This window comes from Engystomops pustulosus, chromosome 9 (assembly GCF_040894005.1).
Source record: "Engystomops pustulosus chromosome 9, aEngPut4.maternal, whole genome shotgun sequence".
NCBI classification, from domain to species: Eukaryota; Metazoa; Chordata; class Amphibia; order Anura; family Leptodactylidae; genus Engystomops; species Engystomops pustulosus.
Genome location: NC_092419.1, coordinates 33,684,818 through 33,700,189, shown reverse-complemented (window position 1 = coordinate 33,700,189; position 15,372 = coordinate 33,684,818). Strand labels below are relative to the sequence as shown.

Here is a 15,372-nt window from a genome sequence, read left to right as displayed (position 1 = left end):
AGTGCCCTGTACTGGTGTATGATGAAGGTGTTACCCCAAAGGGTTCCTACCACTACCGGCTGTTTTGGCCCATATAATGTTTGTATCATATTGCACATTGCAGTCATTCAGTCCCTGGTGGTTTTGTCACTGCGGATGTTTACAGGATGTTTTCTGAGGCCTTAAAGTTGAGTGCAGGATCCCTGTAGAAAACACACCATAAGTTCCACTGGGACCTCATTAGCCAGCAGCACAATACAATTGTTTTCAAAGTGAAGGTTATCACACCATGAGCATCAGACCATGTATATCGACTGCAGAAAGATGTGTGATGCAATTTTCATGTCTGTACTAAAAGGTCTATTCTAACACAGTTGATGCAGTAGACGGGCATATATTTTTTTTAATTCAGCTTCTTAAGTACCATTCTATGTATAGAAATAGGATAATATTTTTAGACCATACCAGACTGCTTAAACTTTTGTTGATGTCTGGCCATTAAAAGGTTTGTCTCTAGGATTGTCGGCTATTTTTTGTTTTTTTAACTCTGTATAGTGGAAAAAAATTCCCTGTAGCTACCTGCTATCCTTAATAAATCTGCTGTAGACAGATCTGTAATCCGTAGAAGGTGTCATGCTTTTTGATTATTTACAGATAACACATAATTTTAAGTTTGTTTTTGAATAATTAAAATTAAGTAAAATACCAGAAACTCCACATTTAAAAATATAAAACTTAATAAATGTTAAAGTAATAAGAGCTAAAAAAAATGTCCTTTGAAAAACCCAGCTCATGTGTCTAAATGACCAAAACTTAAAAATAAAAAAATCTGCACTTCATTTCTAAATTACTTTAGACTTATTTAAAAAATGTAAATGCCAGTAGCTTAGTGTTGAGTCAGTACCCGGTTTTAGACTTCTCAGTTCTTAATCATCAACAACAACTGTAAATTTGGAAATGTGTAGACGCGTTGATTGATGATGATGTGTATTTTTTTTTTACCATATATCTTGATGTAACATATTAACGAGAAGATCTAAATTTGAAGTTATAGCATTTTTCATATTTGAACTAGGAGTTGCCTGGGTTCTTGCACTACATTTATTTACTACTACTCGACTGAGACAAAAAAAAACTTTATCTGCACAAAAATGTATAAAAAAACCCAACAAATTGTGATAACTCCTCCTCCCCCCATTGAGTCTCAATTTCCTATTGGGAGTATATAAGCGATGAAAGTAAAAGTTTGAACTTTACTTTGGGACACTGCTGTAAATTATACAGTTAACATTTTTTTAACCGAAAACACGAGACGGTCTGTTCTAATCTTATTCACAATTACAATATTTGCTGAGGTTTAATCAATAAATTTGTATTCTCTTTTCTTAAAAAAGCTTAACCTTTGTTGTGAATTTTATGTTGTTTTTAATTTTCCTTTACTATTTTATGCACATTTTTTTTGTGCTGAAAAACTCGGCTTAGACACGTTTATACAATACATAGAAACCGCTGCTCTAGTAAAAAAAAATTTGGTACCACTGAATGTATTCAAATAGCACCTTCAGTATAGGGATAGATGTAATATATTATTGAACATACTTCGCATAACTGAATAGTACAATAGGTCAAGTGATTAACTGCTATAAGCGAAATGCGTGGATACGTCTATATGAAGAACACATAAAGAAATCTTTCTAAGAATGAAATCCCCTCGGGTTTAGTATAAAGCAGCAATAGATCAGATGAAATTCGTAGGATGAGCCTTTATTTTCTCATGGACATACAAGGTTTTTAGGTCTATGGTTTTTGAAGCATCTGAATTAGAAATACTCTAAGAGAAAAGGAGGGGGGGGTGGTCGATATTTAGATGGAAATTAAAACCTTTGTTACTGTAGTATTTCTTGATTTCATTTTCTGTTTATTCACCTCCTAATCCCTGAGTTACGTGCCCAGTGACGTACATCGGGTCTTAAGGGGATCAGATGGAGTTTCAGGTGCACCTGTTCATGCCTTCTGTGTAAATGATTCCCATTTATTAACTCAGTGATTACCATGTGTTAAAGTAAATTGTTAGGAATGATATTAGTTTTGTTACTTTTATATTTGATTATATATTTTAATCAAATCTGAATATACTGAATTGCTAATTTAATTTTTTATTTATTAATTTTGGAAACTTTTGTAAAATACACAATTGAATTTATAAAATTTGTCTAATTGCTTATAGGCATCACTTTTAACAAAAAATACTACTAAGCTACTTAATACTAAGCTCAGTAGGCTGAAGAGACTGCCACGGGGAGTCTACAGTCTGGGTATATAGCACCATAAAATAGTAATTTTTTTATTTTCTGTTATTGTTTTTTCCTATTAATATTTCAACATTATATAAAAGACTTGTTTGCATTTATAGACATTTATATTATCAATATTAGATTGTTATGCTATATTTTTGTCTATTTTTGAAAGAGGCAATCCACTTACATTTATATAGTGGTAGGGAAGATCTTTTTAGATTTTTATTTTTAATGAGGCAGGTGACCTTTTCATGCTGTTGACTTGAAGTGAAATCATTTATATTTCTTTTTATCTATTTATAAAATCAGTGGGAATTCAGCCTTGAAAGTGTTTTGCCTGCTTTAAGCCTCCCGATTATACTGCTGCTAAGTTGGCGATTTTGTGAACCGAAATGGCAAAGTCATAAAATTGAACTTAATAAAATATTATTTGTTGAATTACCAACCATATGTTCCATCATTTTGCGCTAATGCGCAGACATTTCTCTGTTTATACACTTGTATGTTTTACATCAAACCAATAAAATTGATCAATTAAAAAAAATATTATCTGTCTAATAAACTTTGTATTCATTGCTTTAGAATGTAATTACAATTCAATCGATATTATTATCTGATTATAATCTATTCTGCACACCTTTAAAATTCAAGGGAAATATGCTAATATTCTGAAATAAAACTATAGCTGATACATTTACATTTAATATGTGCTTAAACAACAAAAAAATATTTTAAAAGGCAATATAGAATTTCATTGTGTGAAATATGTTGTTTTAACAAAAAGTAAAAAAAATAACAAGAATATGAAATCAATTATTATACAGGCAGTCCCCAGGTTACGTACCAGATAGGTTTTGTAGGTTTGTTCTTAAGTTGAATTTGTATGTAAGTCAGAACTGTATATTTTATAATTGTAACCCCAGCCAAATATTTTTTGGTCTCTGTGACAATTGGATTTTAAAAATGTTGGATTGTCATAAGAACCAGAATTAACAATAAAGCTTCATTACAGACACCTGTGATAACTGTTATAGCTGTTTATTGTAGCCTAGGGCTAAAGTACAGTAAATTACTAACATTCAGAGGTCCGTTTGTAACTAGGGGTCGTCTGTGAGTCGGGTGTTCTTAAGTATGGGACCCCCTGTATATTATTAATAATGTAATATTTTTTTTTTTTACTATTTATTTTCAATTTGTCACTTTTTTAATGTGTTTTATAATTAAAATACAGGCAGTCCCCGGGTTACGTACAAGATAGGGTCCGGAGGTTTGTTCTTAAGTTGAATTTGTATTTAAGTCGAAACTGTATATTTTATAATTGTAGATCCAGACCAAAAAAATTTTGGCCCAGGTGACAATTGGAGTTTAAGCATTTTTTGCTGTAATGGGACCAAGGATTATCAATAAAGCTTCATTACAGACTCCTTACAGCTGATCATTGCAGCCTGGGACTATAGTAAAGCATCCAGAAAGCTTCATCAGAGGTCAGAGGAGTCTGTCTGTAACTATGGGTTGTCTGTAAGTCGGGTGTACTTAAGTAGGGGACCGCCTGTACATCCATCATTAAATACTCATTCTTAAGGGTGCGGCCACATATTCAGGTTTTCAGATGCTGTTTTTGATGTTTAAACCCGAAAAAGCAGCAAGTCTCAATTATTTGTTCTCATTATGATCTGCACCTGCTTTCGGCTTGAAAAACTGCATGTGAAAACCTGATTGTGTGGACGCAACCTTATGACATGTTAAGGAGCAGAGGTTTTGACTAAACGAAGATCAAAAACCTTGTGTTGTGTTTTAGCTCACCTTCCTGCTCTCTGTTGTTTATTAAATATTATGGCAGAACGTGAAAGTAATTTAATTCCGTGTGCAATACAGACGGCTTTAATACGTTTTATCTTTGTTTTGTTGTGTTTTTTTTCCTCTGCAAAATCAAATTTGACATTTCAGATAACACAAGGCCCTGCTAAGATTCGCATTGCATATAAACACAATACTGCAGTGTACATCCTGATTAAGACCTGTTTGGGAGAAAATGTATCTGCTGCTATTAAAGTGAATAGATATTGATTTTAATCCTTTGGGTGAGCTCTCTTTCTTGTTTCTGATGGATGACAATTTGCAGTGTAACATAATCTCCCATTTGTGTGGAAATTACACTCAGGTGCTGCAGCTTTTTGTACCGAACCCTCTCCTCTCCCCTCTCTTCCCAGCAATTAGCAGTAACAGGCTGATAGTTATCCTTTCAGAGTGTGCGGTGTAAAACAGTGTGCAAGGCATTACTGATATCTCCACCGATCAACTACCTCAACCAACAAGCATTGTACATACAAAGATACGAGGGACTGTGTGGAGACCACCTGGATCAGTTAGTCGTCACCTTTCTAGGATGCTATTCGACCCTAGAGTATACACAGTGTTATATACAGGCAGCCTCCAAGTTATAAAAAAACAAGCAAAAATTTGGGGGATTTTAAAAATTTTTGGTTATTAATGGGAACAGTGATAAACAATAAAGCTTCATTGCAGACTACTTTTATAACAGTTGATTAACCTTTTATTAGTTAGTTAATCATTGCAGCCTGTTGATGAAGTTCAGTAAATTATAAGCATCCCGAGAGCTTCAAAACAGGTCACAGTGGACAGAGAGGTCTACCTGTTACTAGTATTACTGTAAGTCCTTTGTTCTTAAAGAGGAATCCTCACCACCTTACACATGTAATGATGAACATATCATTATTTAGAGGCTGCTGCAAAGATTCAGGGGTACTTTAAATTTTCGTTACGGCCCCCACAGTTGCTGAGATACCAGTCCTGGTATCTAACCATTGTAATCCTCTCCACTGTCAGAGATGAGGTGCTGGAGCAGAGGACTAGGGGCTCTATGTTATGATAATATTCTCTTAGAATGAGACACTGAGAGGATTAGCATAACATACGCCCCCCCTCACAACAACTCCTCTATGACAGTGGAGAAGAATGCAATGGTCCGATACTAGGACTGATATCTCAGCAACTCTGGAGGCTTAAAAGAAAATTTAATGTACCCCCTATTCTGACATGCAGCCTTTACATATTGGTATATTACTCTCCACATGTTTTGAGGTGGTTGAAGGTCCTCCTTAAGTTGGAGACTGTCTGTACCTTGTATGCCGCTAGGGCTTTCAAATTTTATTACTCCCCTTGGAATAGTTTGATAGTTTCCCCATGTCAATCAACAAACATTATAAATATAAAAAGGAAAAAAAAGTATTTCCTTTGCAGCACATGAGAAAGTATAATGATTCTTGAAAACATTCTTGTGTTTTTGCGTATAGAAAAATTAACAGAAAATTAAGTTTTATGAAATATTTCTTGCAATTTTAAACATTTTTTAAAATTTTTCTTTACGTTTTTGCCCAACTTTATTTATTAAGTGGTTTAAATAAAGACTGTTAGTAGGGGTGCTCGTGCTATTGGACCAAGGGGAGGAGACTGTCTAGAGCAAAGGGGGTTGAGAGTTTAAAAATGATTTTAAAAATGTATAATTCTCTTTAAAATTAAGATTTTGTTGCTTCCCAAATAGATATTTGTTGCTGTAAAGTGTTGTTGAAGTCATAAAAATAAAATAAAAATAAATGTTTTAAAAAATTATTCATGAATGGATCAGCTGTGGCGAAAGATATTATACAATGGTTAACAAGATAAAGGGGAAATTTTTGCGCTAGAAAAATACTGTACAATGTTCATGTATGGAGGAGTAAACCTTGGGATCTCATTACACTGTTCTCGGATCCACTCCAGGTTCCCAGCAGCGCTGCCACTCTTCAGTTACACAGCATTGTAACCTTTTGTTATACACCTGTTATCTGAAGAGGACATTGATTAATAGGATCCCGAATTTCAGAGGACAGCAAGCTCCAGGGTATTGTGTAAGAACCTGAACTCGACTTGATGCCGAACTATAAACTTTTTGTTCTCCTTGGTTCTTAACACATTGTCATTGGATATAATTGTTGTGGTCAAGTTTTTCATATCTTTTCTTGCACCTGGTTGAGTCAGGAATATATTTTTTTTGAGCATCACAAGCTCCTCTAACCATGACTACAATAAGAAGGCTATGTATTATACAGAGGGACTCCTGCCAATGGTTCTGTTCTCGCTATTATACCTGAGATAACCTTGTTTAAAAGGCAGTGTCTTGGCATCAAACCAGTTCAGCTTTCAGATTCTTGTTCTCCCTCCGTTGTATTCTTAGGGCTTTAGAAACCAGAGCTGTTAGACAGAAGACCTGGGTGAAGCATGGAGCCAGTTTTCCACCTCTTGCTGTGCTGGTTCTTGTAGCACATTTTGATATTACTTAAAGGAAGACAGGTGGTGCTCAATTATAGTCATTAACACCAGGGCAGGTTAACTAGCTCCTGTGAGTAATGCTTTCCAGTGAGTGACTGTGACTTCATCTGTGAAGTTTTCTCCATTATGGACTTCTTCCATCTATTGGAACCATTTAATGGTCCGATCTTGTGTTCTTAAATATTTATCTTTGAATCAGTCTCTGGCAAAGACCTTAATGGTGGACAGATACGTTATGAAACATATTTGCTCTATTAAATTATATCTTGGAATTATATATATATATATATATGTATATATATATATATATATATATATATGCGGCCCCCTACTTAAGAACACCCGACTTACAGACGACCCCTAGTTAAAGACGGACCCCTCTTCCCTCTTACTATAGTCCCAGACTGCAATGATCAGCTGTAAGGTGTCTGTAATAAAGCTTTATTGATATTCCTTGGTCCAATTAAAGCAAAAAATTTTGAAACTCCGATTGTTACTGGGGCAAATTTTATCTGGATCTGGATCTACAATTATAAAATGTACAGTTTTGACCTGCATACAAATTTCTTTATTTTGAGGAGCCATATTGAGCTCCCTACTGCAATGGAGGCTTATAATTTTTTCTTTATTAGGATTTTATTTTCTAATTTGTTTACATTATTATTGATTAACCTGTATTGATCTATAAATATATGCTACAGAGATTTGCTTTGTAGCAGGCACCTGGAAATAGGAAGACAAAATCAATATATGACCTATTGACTTGTATGAAAATAGTGTCGTGAGCAGAGTCGGTGACCTGAGCAGAAGTGGGAGATGGGAGGAGAAACTATATTCATCATCATTATCATGTACATGATTCCATTATCCATTCATAATTTTAATAATTTTTGTAATCCCACCCAAAAATTCAACCCTATTGTGAAGATGACAATAAAAAATTAGTGATGTTCCTTTCCCTTTACAATTATACTTTCTTGCTTCTTAAATTTGTAATTGTGAAATGATTGTGTACACGAATAGAGGAATATGAAGTAACACGCAACTGGTTTATTGATTGCGTAATCCTCGGATGTGCCAACACTTACTGGGTGACGAGGAGCCAGAATCCTATGTCCTATGGAACAAAGAGACTGGAGTGGTAATTAACACAGTAGTTGGCCACCTCTGGCCATGTTCAATTAAGTATTGAAGAGGCTCCCTACCATTGGATGACCAGGCGCAACATTGTTCCATAGAAATTCTTGATGGGATACAGCATTTTTTTCATGAAGATATACTAGATACAGCCACCTTTTCAAAGATCAGCACTGGGACTTTCATTTTGTTTGATTAACTTATATCGATGGGGGACGTTCTGAAGAGGACCATATATAGCTATATCTTTAGGCATACTTGGTAGAGAAAGTATACTGTAAAGGGTTTGCTAGGAATTCTGTAAAACCCCTTGGGAGCCAGACTATGGGTGGCAAAAATAACCATACTCCAGTTTACAGTTCCCATGTTGTACTGATACTTATGGTCTGGGGCATTAGCCAATCCCTATCCTGGCTTGAAAGAGATATGTAAATGACTGAACTATTGATTTTGGTGGGTAGATACACAACGTCTAGGTCAGGCACTGGAGATGCCCCTTGTTAGGGTACTTGTTACTCAGGGTAACACATGGGGATCCTGAGAAAAGACTCCCATCTATCATGTCTACATACATTGGCTTTACATACTATACAAGCACTTCCTATGTGCTCCTCTACATGAGGAGACCCGGGAACGACAGAAAATCTTTAAGACATTTTTTTTTTGTTTTTTTTATCTAAACATATCAAATTTGGAAATGAATGCTAGAAATAGGGGTGGATTAAGACTGCCATGGGCTGTATGAATATTATAGCCCGTACAAGTCTGGAATTCACTTCCTACATATTGTACTAGAAGCAAGCATATTTGGGAATGGGGGATGCTTCCCTCCTGCCTGCTTTCAATCTGCCAGTTCAGAACCTTCGTAGGAACTTCCCAGGTCCTGAACTAGCTCTTGAGTTACATGAGAGCAGGAACAGAAGTATGGGCGAAGTATAAAAATTGGTTGGTGGTTTTGGTGACCATGAGCCCCCTACAAAACTTGGGCCCCGGGCTACCGCCCAAACCATCTGTACTATAATTCACTACTGACTAGAACTCTTTTTAAAGGTGTGACTCAATTTCTGAAATGACAGTACAATAGGTCAGATGTGTTATACGTAAATTGTGGCTATGGATATCATTTATCTTTATGTGAAGCAGGTAACGCTGTGAAAGATTAAAAAGAAAGCCCTTTCCTATTTCTAGAACTGTAATTATCGCTGGTAGTGTACAAATGAGAATGTCAATGTGAAGGTCAATAATTATCTAATTAGAACATTTAACCACAAAAAGCTTTTCCTGATTGCTGAATTCTTCAAAGTTCACTTTCGTCTTTTTATTTTTTTTTTTAATCTTAAAAAAACGTCCAGTTAAAACAAATGGCTGAGGGAAGGTTCTAGAAATAAATGAACATCAATAATAGACTTGAGGACATGAAAGGCTTGCTGATGAGAGACAAGAGTGATAATGGCTCTGTGGGTTCCTCAGGTGTCAATAGGGCCGAGGATAGAGAGAGAGAGACGCTCTCATATCCATGGAACAGACATTTTGATCTCTGTCGTAGACTTTATTTAGTCTTAAATGGTAAATGAAATCCAGCCAGGAATCCGTCTTAATATTCTCCTATGAATATTGGAAGAGGCAGCATGGATTTCTCGATTTATCTCAACATTAGGAGATGACAGGTGTTTTGTTGTGTTATTTATTTATTTCAGACCATATGCTGCTTGTGGGAGAGATGATAAATGGGACGTTTATGGCGGTAATTTGACATTATCTTTTATTTCGCACTGCACCGTTTTAGATTTTTTTGATAGAAATATATTTTTTTTAAATATTGTATGTAGGGCAGCATTGGATTGTTCATATGTAAGTGTTTGTTTTCTTTAGTTTAAAGCTTCTGTTCTATTTCTTTTACCTTCTGTTTTTGATTTTTCATAGTGTAAATCTCCATCTTTTGCATTAATTGCCTTATTTTTACTAAAATATGATAGCTGTTTGGCTCTATTTATGTGATGCAATGCACCAGATATACTGTATAAAGGACATCTACCACCAGGATGAAGAATTGTAAACCATACACATATGGTGTGTGCCCCCTCTGAGAGGATCTGCTCTTTACTTAGCTTTTTATGCTCTGTTTTTTTTTTTTTTTTAAAGGCTTTAAAATTATGCAAATGAGCCTGAGGGGTTCATGGAGCCTAGACCCCCTCAAGCTCATTTGCACAATTGTTAAGCCTTTTTTTCTTTAAAACAAGGGCATAAAAAGCCACATAAAAAGCTGATCATCTCAGAGGGGGCACACACCAGTATGTGCATGGTTTACAATTCTTCATCCTGGTGCTAGGAAGAAAAGTGGGTCCTGCCAGAGGGGGCACACACCAGTATGTCAGTGCTTGGTTTACAATGCTTCATCCTGGTGATAGATGTTATTTAAGTGTTAATGTAATGCAGATGTGTAAGGTGACTCAAACAACCCAGGAACACTTTTTTTTTCTGGGTTGATAACTTGTAAACCATACAAAATACTAGAAATCTGATTGTCAAATTTGATTTCTTAGACAATTCTGGTCTTCTCTTATATGCTACATCATCGCCTTATTGTAAAAAAAACCTTTCCTTGATTATTTTGAGAGTTTTCAAGATGGCCGGCATGTTCATAGGAGAAAACATAGACCCATTACATGCTAGGGAGTACAAATATTCAAATATGCCCTTTTCCATAAAGTGTCTTTTTACTCTCCCTGTACTGTATTGACAGCCGGCTTGCGACCATGACCGAGCCAATGTAGAAACGGTAAAGCCTGCTGTTGAACTATTGTTTGCTAAATAATTAGGTAAAATGGTTAATCATGTACAGAGACTAGAAAACAATCAACAATAAAAACAGATTTAAAGCAGGATCTGTAGTTGTAAACATAAAACACATAAAAATGTGTTGCTTCGTTCCTGTAGCCACCACTAGAGGGTGCTTAGGAGTTTACCGCATACTGTTTTTATTATTGCATCCTGTTATCAAAGTGTAAAGTTTTTTCAACACCAAAACTAGATCAAAATGAAATTTTAATATGGCGGATCTTCAGTTTGAACTATATTTGACATCACTTCTCAGTCTAAGAGACTCTGGAGCTTAAATTTTAATGCTATCCAAGAAAAAGTGAGTGGGTCATCAATTTTTAAATTTCTGCATGTGAGACAAGATAACAATTACTTTTCTAAAAAAAAAACCCCTTTTAACACTTATGCCAGATAGTGAGATGCATGGGTGGAAGAAGGACAGATCTCTCCTGGAGATTTTATTTAAAGAAGTGTGTGCAACATTCACCCTACATGTAAGTGTTTAACTTTAATGTGGAGAAGCTTAACAATTTAATAACGCGCTTTACTCAAAGAACGTATTCACCAACCGAACAAAGCGCCTCGCTTTAAGAACTAAAAATCATTTCAGTTCCAGATGCTGTAAAAGTGCTTACAATTGACTTTAGAAAGCAATCAAGCCGTGAAAAAAAAAAAAAAATCAAAGAACACTTTAACCACAATGAGGTATATGTAAGTGGGTATAGGTTTTAGAATTGATTTTTTTCTGATTGGAATCCTTTAACCTTCCAGTAACTGCAGTAAAAGACACTCAGGATGACACGTTGGATGCGGCATTGCTTTCACGCTGTAAATGGTTAAGTGAGTTAAGGCAGTGGAAAGAAAAATGGGCCAAATTAAATTATTACAATTACAGCGCAATTACATTGAATACTTATCGGTGCAGGGAGGAGGCGGTTAATGTTGTTCCAATTATGTTTTATGGAGCTGAAAGTGGTGGAAGCATGTGACCGTACTGATGTGCAGGGTCTACTGTATGGCAGGCATCAGTCAAATTTTTTCCAGGACTGTCTGACTAATAGTTTTCCTAATTTTTAACAGAGAATGGTTCAGGCCCTGCACTGACTAGCTGATATTGGCAGTGCACTATTGCTGCAGTAACACAGCACTGCCACTGTAGAGTGCATGGAGTTATCTACTTCTGGCTTTTTCAGCTAATCGATGTGGGGCCCAATATTGGACACTCACAATCTTCATTTATGATTAGGAGTGGACTATAATATGAGGGGTATGAGCAGCGGCCCGGGGGTCAAATATTCTAGGGGAACACCCAATTTTGTTACTGTCCTGTAGAGTTATCCTTGTGCCATTGTTTGGAAGAGCCCTTCAAAGACCTTCACTAGTCCTGCAAGGGTCCTTAAAATTCAGAACCGATATCCAGAAGGGACACATCCTTCTTTCCCAATGTAATATATTTAGGCATTATATGTCAAACCATAAAAAAAAATTAGACTCAAAATTTTCATAGGGTCAAGGTCCCTTGGCAGTCTTAATCCCCCATGTTTATAACTGGTCTAAAAAGATTAGTCTTTCACTGTCAGTCCCAGAATACCCATTTAATAAATGTACAACACAATGATTATCAGGACGGTTATACCAGTGTTCTTTGGAGAAGAATTTCTTACATTGCATTTATTTTTGTGTCTATGTTTAGGATTTAGTACAAGCTTAGGCGGAATTCACATGAACATATGCTCCGGCGTGTATATGTCCGCCGCGATGGAGAGGAGGATTGGTGGCCCCTTCCTTCTCCAGATCAATGCATGGCAACGCAACATGGGGAAAGATAGGGCATGTTCTAACTTTTCTCCCTGTACGGAGCGATATGGTGCTGCACGTGTTCAGCACTGTATTGCTCCATGTGTCCATTGCTGACCTTTGTGGGACACATGTAGGGTCACAAGCTTGCGGCCATATATACGTCCCCCTACAGTCGTGTAAATTCAGCCTCATACAGATCCATGGGCCAGTTTACAATATGGGCATATGTGGTAAAATGTTCACATTTGTATGAAGGGAGGGGGAGGGAGCACTCCTCACTTCTCCCCTCTCCATAGAAAGCCAAGAGCCAAGTGGGCTCCATCATGGTACATTGAGACACTGTGGGGCACATAACTCCAGCGCTAGTTTTCTGTCGGACTTTGCACATTTCAGTGCAAACTGCTTTCATGGGTATTTAAGAATTGTCCGATACAATTTGTGGCTTACGCTGCACTATACCCGGTGCAACACATAATTCTGCATTGAAATGGGCGCTCCGGTGCCCACTCGGACTGCGTGTCTCATTTAACATGCAAAGTCCGATAGAAGTGTGCTGGGCAACCCATGGTAAAGGTGCACCCAAAAAAATTGGAGCAGTGCAGGGAGCACCATATTCATGAAGAACATGCAACACAAATCGTGAATCTGGCGCCCTCTGCACACTACACAGGCAAACTGCACATAGTACAGACTGCACTGTTCTTAGTAAATCTGAGCCTGTGTGCTCACCGCACCGTGACCAGGTGTAGTAGACCTCTGTTGTGGCCACGATCTGACAACAAATGTGGTCGTGTGCATGGAGCCTGAGTCATACAATCCCTTTCAGATACAAGAATTTCTTATATTGAGATGGAAGTTGCTGCTTTGTCAATTTTATTCTGTGGGTTGAGTTCTTTACACTTACACACAATGGCCATACAGGTTTCTATAGGGAGGAATTTTCTAGTAGACTATCAAGAGTGATGAACATATTAACCCCTTCTAAGGACTGAAGTGTAAATGGTCTTATTTATGATAGTGAGAGCTGGCTGTCTAGATATGCATTGTGATGTTCTACTAAGCTGTTATTAAAGCAAGAAAACATGAATCACACATTATGGTCGATCTGAAATCCACAGCAGCTTTCTTTAGGGACGCTGTAATCTCAGACCAGTTCTGACTTTGTGTTTTATACTGCCCAGAAAAGGCTCCCAGCTTCCTGTTCCGTGCGCTGGTTATTGAACCTGGTGAATTACTGTAACCTCAGTTGTCATTTTTATTGGACATGTGTATTTGATAAATCAGGATCACACTGTGGAACGTGCTGAATCAAGCTCCAGTGCTGATCTTTATATGTACAAGCTGTACCGCTAGGAAAATTGCCTTAAAACATTACTCCACATGAAAAAAATAATGAAAAAAGTGCGGTTTTCTGTTGTCACTTTTGCAACTACTCTATGATTCTGTTTAGACTAGCTTTGTGGCTTCCTACTATAAAATTGCCATGAAACACAACATTAAAAAGCATGCCATTGTACATTAAGCACCGTAGCAATGATTTATGGGAAAACAGGGCACCGTAACAAGACATGTAATGATACATGCTGCAATTTTTTTTACAAAAATTTGTATGTAGCATTGGAAGAACTTAGTGGTACTTTATTGGTTCGGGAAAGTTTAGAGGAAGAGTGCTATGTTTGACAGTAGAAAACAAACTGGTGAACACAGACAGTAAGGAGCTTAAGTGGTGGACATAGACAGCAGAGAGCCAATTAGTTGACCCAGACAGTAGAGGACCCAGTGGTGGATATAGACAGTGAACGGCCCACTCGTGGATAGAGACAGTAGATGGCCCACTGTTTGACAGAGACCATAGAGGCAATAGAGGATATAGACAGTAGATGGCTCACTGGTAGATAGAGACAGTAGATTTTCCACTGGAGAACATAGACATTCTATGGGCCACTGGTAGATACAGACAATAGATGGCCCACTGGTGGACAGAGACAGAAGAGGACATATGCATTAGTTGTAATACTGGTCGACAGAGACAGTTGAGAAAAGTGACAGTAGATAGCACACTGGTGGATAGAGACAGTAGATGGCCCATTGGTAGACAGACAGTAGAGGACATAGACAGTAGATGTACTACTGGTGGACAGAGACAGTAGAGGACCCACTGGTGAACATAGACAGTAGAGGACCCACTGGTGAACATAGACAGTAGAGGATCCAGTGGTGGACACAGACAGAAGCGGAGGCAGTGGTGAACATAGACAGTAGAGGACCCACTGGTGAACATAGACAGTAGAGGGCCCACTGGTGAACATAGACAGTAGAGGGCCCACTGGTGAACATAGACAGTAGAGGACCCACTGGTGAACATAGACAGTAGAGGATCCAGTGGTGAACATAGACAGTAGAGGATCCAGTGGTGGACACAGACAGAAGCGGAGGCAGTGGTGAACACAGTTCATAGGGAACTAAGTTGTGGACCGAGAAGATTGCCCACAAACAAAACAGAGACAGCACAGAGACTTCTTAAAATTCAATACATTATCATAGAGCACTGTTCTTGTATCTCTCACAATCTATTGGTTCTTATTAGGCATGACATTCAATGTGAATGTGAAAGTGGCTTCACTTATGTACAGGCAGGGCCGCTCAGGTCACAGCAGGCCAGTGGAGAAAACCAGAAAGCGCAGATTCAAGTGCAAGTTCACATTCGTTTCCACAGTACAATGACTTTGTTTGCATCTTTGCAACAATAAAAATGTTTTTTTTTTGTATTAATTTACATCAACAAACAAGTACATCCCAGCGCTGACTGTACCAAAATCCATCCTTCACGCCTTGAGTCATCAGCTTAGGCATTTACCTACATACTATTAGACATAAATAATTGTCATGTGATGGTGGGTCCCCTTGCCTATTTGGCCCATGTTCAGGTGGACAGGTGGCCCCCAAGATAGCTTTTCCCTTGATATACATATTGCGCACGGAGCAATTTTTTTTGGAAAAAAAACTCACC

At 37.4% G+C, this 15,372-nt stretch overlaps 2 protein-coding genes across 2 annotated transcripts in view; both read left to right on the top strand.

The window, feature by feature from the left end:
- The window catches only part of LOC140077158 (P2R1A-PPP2R2A-interacting phosphatase regulator 1-like), a 981,687-nt gene extending 978,119 nt beyond the window's left edge, over positions 1-3,568 (top strand). The window contains exon 11 of the transcript XR_011849720.1: positions 3,512-3,568. The gene's annotated coding sequence lies outside the window, so the exon portion shown is untranslated. The remainder of the gene's footprint in view (positions 1-3,511) is intronic.
- The window catches only part of HS6ST2 (heparan sulfate 6-O-sulfotransferase 2), a 228,843-nt gene that overhangs the window by 83,902 nt on the left and 129,569 nt on the right, over positions 1-15,372 (top strand). The gene's annotated exons all lie outside the window — the stretch shown is intronic.